Source organism: Staurois parvus, unplaced genomic scaffold, assembly GCF_062004578.1.
Source record: "Staurois parvus isolate SC_StPar_1 unplaced genomic scaffold, SC_StPar_1.0 ptg000172l, whole genome shotgun sequence".
Lineage (NCBI taxonomy): Eukaryota > Metazoa > Chordata > Amphibia > Anura > Ranidae > Staurois > Staurois parvus.
This window is the reverse complement of record NW_028317968.1, coordinates 12,470,436-12,476,272: the sequence shown is the minus strand read 5'-3', so window position 1 is coordinate 12,476,272 and position 5,837 is coordinate 12,470,436.

Here is a 5,837-nt window from a genome sequence, read left to right as displayed (position 1 = left end):
TAAACACATGACCACTGATAAAGCTTAGTTCCAGGTTTACTGTGACTAAAGTGCATTTGGAGCAAGTGAACTACAGTATAACAGATGCTCCTACTGGGAGTGCTATATACAGAAAACTGTATGTAGCATTAGCTACATAGTCAGTGGCAACTCTAGGAACAAAATATGGGGGGGCACATAAGGTAACAGACAAAACTGGGGGTCACTAATAATTTTCACCACTAAAAAAAAAAAAAAAAAAAAATTATATACAAACTAGAAAAGCTACCATTTCTGGGGAAATTGTGTGAAGTGTTCTTGCCTCCACCAGTAGTCTACAACTGGAGTGGGCAGAGTAACTGGGTGGAGTGGCTTGAGTAACTGTTGTGTGGTTGGAGTGGCTGGAGTAACGGTGAAAAGGCTGGACTGGGCAGAGTAACTTTATGGAGTGGGCAGAGTAACTGTGTGGAGTGTTTGGAGTGAGTAAAGATAGCAAACATTACACTAACCAATTGATTGATCAAATTTAAAAAGTGCACATGGCAAGCTTGATAGAGTGAGAAATGCATTTCAACTTTTAATTATTTATATAGCACATCAAACGGTTGTAGTTTAAAAATTGTAAATCCTACACCGAAGAGCTTTATATTGTGAGAATCACAAGACCCAGACCTACATTTTGATGCATACTATGTCTCTGAAATATTAAAAATGAAGGCACAGTTGCAGTTTATATATGTCCCTTCAAATTTGAGGTGGCTAGAGTGGAGTTTCAATGAATGTCAATGGGCTGCGTGAGTTGCAAACAAAAGGTCATATTGTGAAAACTATCAGGACTATGGCTTAGCCGTGGACATTTTTAGTGGCAGCAGGGATAGCTGAACGTTTTGATATAAGATTTGTGTAGGTGGGCTTGCAAATGAGGGAGTGATGGCAGTTTAGAAATCATGTCCTGATTTTTCAGCTCACACTCTAGCTTTTGTCAGCTCCCACTCTAGTTTTGCACATTCCGCCATTCATTCCTATGGGACCAATTTCACCACAAAAATGCCGATATTTTTGAACCATTTGGCGAAACGTTCCACAAAGTAATAGCACACCAAACGGGAACAATCCGCACGTGTCGGTATATTACTGTCTATGTAGTATAAAAACTGTGGGAGGAGTTAGGGTGATAAATTTGGCTATAATAATAAGAATATATATGCGAGATAACAGTAAGTGGTCTTGCCATGCAAGAACACTTAATTACAAAATACGAGAGTAATGTGGTATGCAATTATACCTCATTGTACTAACCTAACACTCAAAAGACAAGTTTTCAAGAGTTTCTTTCTTCCTCAGGTATTGCTTCAAACCTGGGAAAGACAGGAAAAACTCTCAAACGCTATTCTTTATAGTTTAAAGCAATTTCAGCAAACACCAGGGATGTGCCAATCCTATCGCCCAACGTCCAGGACATGTAGTTTAGGGCACCAGGCAGATGTTTTTTTCTTTCACCAGTGAACGTGGCAAAATGGCTGCAGCTGTGTGTGCCGAGTGTCTGTAACACTCATCCACCAAGCACACGCACCCCCCTCCCTCTCTCCGCACAGATGGGAGGAGAGATCGTTTTGTTCCACCTCTTCCCATCCCTCTCCTCTGTGTCTGCCCTGCCCAACTCTGGCCAGTGATTGCTTGAGGAAGGGGATGTGTGGGTGGGAAATTTGAAGATCGATCTAGCTATACCATTAATGCCGCTTTCTGAGCCTGCACAGAGCAGCCTGGAGTGAGTGATCTCTGTTCTAACAGAGCTTTCCCATGTCCCTCCCTTCTCCCCCCCCCCATCCACCTATCTCCCTCCCCCTCTCTGTTCTTCCAGGAGCTTCACACACTTAACCATTTCATGTCCAGTTAGCAACTGAACTGTGATGTAAGGGCGTGCCCCGCCACGGTCCAATGTAAGGGCGCGCCCCGCCACGGTGTGATGTAAGGGCACACTGATGTATAGAGGTATGGCTGGGGACTTTGATGCAAGGGGAGGACTCTGATGTGAGCATGGTGCTTATCCTGACCGCTGCACTCCATATGTTTTACTTACTCCTGACCCCTGTATTCTATACATTATACTGTACATAGACCTGACTAAGCTGTTCATTGTCCCAGCAGTTGCTGGTATTAATGAAATTCAACAGTTTTCCATTCACCCTATAGCAGAAATACTGCTACAGGGCAACACGGGTGCGCAAAATCACATATATATTTCGTAGGAATGAGGCATTCGCGGCCGTCAATCACCGGGTCCCGGCCGGTAATTACTCATCAGCGCCAAGTGATTTCTGACAGGGAGAACTGTTTTGTTTACCAACAGTTCTCCCTGTCAGCTTGGGCACACTGCTTTGGATGACTGTGTGCTCAGTGCCATTAGTACAGTGTCAGTGTTTTTTTTTTAGCACTGATCACTGTACTGGTGTTACTGAAAATGTAATTTTTAAACATTTTTTACTGGACATGTTTAATAGCAAAAAATCCAAAATATTGTTTTTTTTCCTCAAAATTGTTGGTTTTTTATAGCAAACCCCCCCCCCCAAAAAAAACAAAACAAAAAAAACAACACACACACACAGGCGATCAAATACCACCAAAAGAAAGCTAAAAAAGGATGGAAATTTAATTTGGGTGCAGTGTTGCATGACTGCGCAATTGTCAGTTAAAATAACGTAGTGCAGGAACGCTGGTAAATCCTCATGACGACAAGTGGTTAAGGTAGGTTCAGTAAGGCAGCCCATACATTATGGATTATGGGTTGGGCCCATCCTAGGTATGGGTGTCCCTTCCTAATTATAAGGTTGTTGGTAAGGTGGGAGTTCATTGGCTGTATCTGGGACTACTTAGTTGTAGTATTGTCCCCGAGGCAGTGTAGCAGCGGCTGGGGGCCTTTTTCGTTGGGCGTCTGATACAGCCAAGTTATTGATGTGAGTAACAGTGCTTTTGAAGACCTGGGACCTGGTTGGGGATTGTTAATGTGAGTTATTGTGTAATTGTACCAGAAGAAATTTTATGTTTTGTAAGAGTTATGTTAAATAAATGGGGCTGCTATGGCCGGTTTTTTACCAAAAAAAGGAGAGTCACGTGGTTATTCAGGTGGGGGGTGGTTGTTAAGAGGTAGCCGGTAAGTACTAGCCTCGATATTCTGCATGTCCCTCAGTCAGATCTCTTCATATGGGCACCCGCAGGATGCAGCATGCACCGCAATGACACTGCCCAGCTGCCTAATTTAGCAAAAGGGGGGAAGGCACACGAGTGGGAAAGGAATAACCTGGGGGGAAATTGCCCCCCAGCCCCTATGTAGTGACCCCACTGCATACAGTATATAGCATTTTATGCCCACAGTGGGACAGATACTTCTGGTCCTGTTTCGAGAATAAAATAGAGTTGGACCGAGAGCTGCTATGCCATTCCTGGGAAGCACTGTATTTGTTTATGAATGGATACAAGGCTTCCTCTGGTTGGATGAGTCAGCTAGTCAGAGGAAGCCTTGTATTCATAAATAAAAACACAAGGCTATGAATGGCTGAGCAATTCTCGGTCCTGACTCGATTTTGTTCCTGGAACAGGACCAGAAGTCTGTCCTGCTGCGGGAACATAGTGCTGTATACTCTATTTAGCTGATGCTACATACAGTTTATACAGTACTGCCAGTGGGAGTATCTGCTATAAAGGAAAAAGTTAATTTGGTCCAAATGAACTTTAAAGTTTATAGTAAACCTGAAATTAAGCTTTGTCAGTGGTCATGTGTTTAAAAGAAAATTAGTCAGATCCATGAAAATGCAATGAACATTATATGTTAAAGTTTTAAAATTATTGCAAAGAATGTTATATTTTATAGCTTTATAGTTTTAAGAATAATGCAATGAATGTTAGATTTTATAGTTTTAAGAGTGTTTGTATGATAGGTGTCACAATGAGGTATTTAGGTCACTACCCTCTAGACTCACTGACCCATGTCTAAACCAGTATTAAAAGGCAAAATTCATCAGCAGAGTCACATCAATTGGGGAATTACAGTATAGGTCTGTGTGGCCCAGCTTGATTGCTTCTTTGCCTGGTGCCAATGAAGTTTATAGGGTATATGAGAAAAAAAAAATAAATATATTTTTCAGCCTGAATCTTTCATATAGGGTGGGAAGGAGGCAGATGCCAGTAAGCAGTGTACCTTAGGGCAATTTGCTGTTTGAGGATTGCCTGGAACAGGGCTGTTAGCCAGAAGTTTTGCGGTAGGCCGCTTTCACACAGGTGTTCCGTATGTCCACTTACGGGTGAAAAACGGACACCCATGTATTTCTATGGACTAGCGCAGTGGTGGGCAACCTTTTTTTTAAACTGAGCCAAATCTCGCCAAAACCACGATTGAAATTTATTTTGAGAGCCACATTTTTAAAACTTAAAATACATCCCCCATATAGTAATTCATCCCCCATAGTAATTCACCCCCCATATAGTAATTCATTCCCCATATTGTGCCAATTCACTTACCTTTGCTCCGCGCGTTCCTCTCGCCGTGTTCCCGCGCCGTTCCGGTCTTCAGGGCGGACTGTGAGAGGAGAAGAGTTCGTCACGCTGCCCCGCCTACATCCTGACAGCCAATGTTTGCCACGCTCCGCGGGCTGGATTAAAAGGTCCGCCGGGCCGTAGTTTGCCCATTGATGGGCTAGCTGCAGAGTCCTGACTTTTGGGGCGGCCACCCGAGAGGAGGGAGGGAAGCGGGTGCCCGGCACACAGAAGAGCCGCATTAAAGTGTGTAAAGAGCCGCATGTGGCTCGCGAGCCGCGGCTTGCCGACCACTGGACTAGCGGATGTAAAAAGATAATCTGTTTACATCCATTAACATACTTTAAAAAAAACCCTGTTTTTCTTCTGTTAAACTGATGTAAACGGATGAAAAACCTGACGAAAAAACGGACATAAACTGACAAAAAACTGATCCTTTTTTTCTTGGAAAAAATGTGACTGAGCTGATGAAGAAAAAAAAAAAAAAAAAAACAAACACTGAACACCCGTGTGAAAGGGGCCTAAAAGGATTTGGAAGAATCCTGGTCTTCTCAAAGCATGTATTTCCATAGACTATTCTTCTGTCTTTGAAAAAAGGAATTTTGTAAAACATAAATTTTAATAAAAGTCTGAGGAATGTTCTATGTCTATGACATAGGTCCAACAGTAGGAAAACATTTTACCGTCCATTGTATGATCAGTATGAGAAAGGATGATGTAATACAGGGCATCTTAAACTGCGGCTCCTTTAGACTATTACATCTTTAGACAGCGATATAAAAAAAGTCAAGTCAAAAAAAAAAAAAAAAAAAAAAAGTGTTGTCAGAGCAGGTCTTGTTTTTTGTAGCCTGCTAATGTTGTTCAACATCATCCATGCATATAAACCCATTATCCTGATCGCTCACACAGGGCACTTCTCAACAATCGTGTTGGGTACATTCAGTAACAAGTTGCTAGGCATATCCGTGTGGTTCCTGGTTGATTTTTTTTTTTTGTATTTGAATCTGTCCAGGAGCCGACTTTAGACGTTTTCAGTAAACATTTTAAGGTGTGGAAGGAAGTCACCTTAGTTAAGGTGACTTAAATTCTGTTTTGCCACTTCCTCCATCATGCTTCTGCACACAACACAGCACTGTTCCATCAAGGGTTATAGGTGATCATTTTTGGATACGTGATGTGGAGGTCTGTATTTAGACATCATGCAGACCTAGTCACACCTTAAGTGGTGTGACCTGTGGGTCATTCAAGAGCGATTTGTGTGGATCGCTTTTCATAGAGCAGCACAGGTGCTTTTTTTTTTTTTTTTTACTACCAAAAAGGCTTTTTGG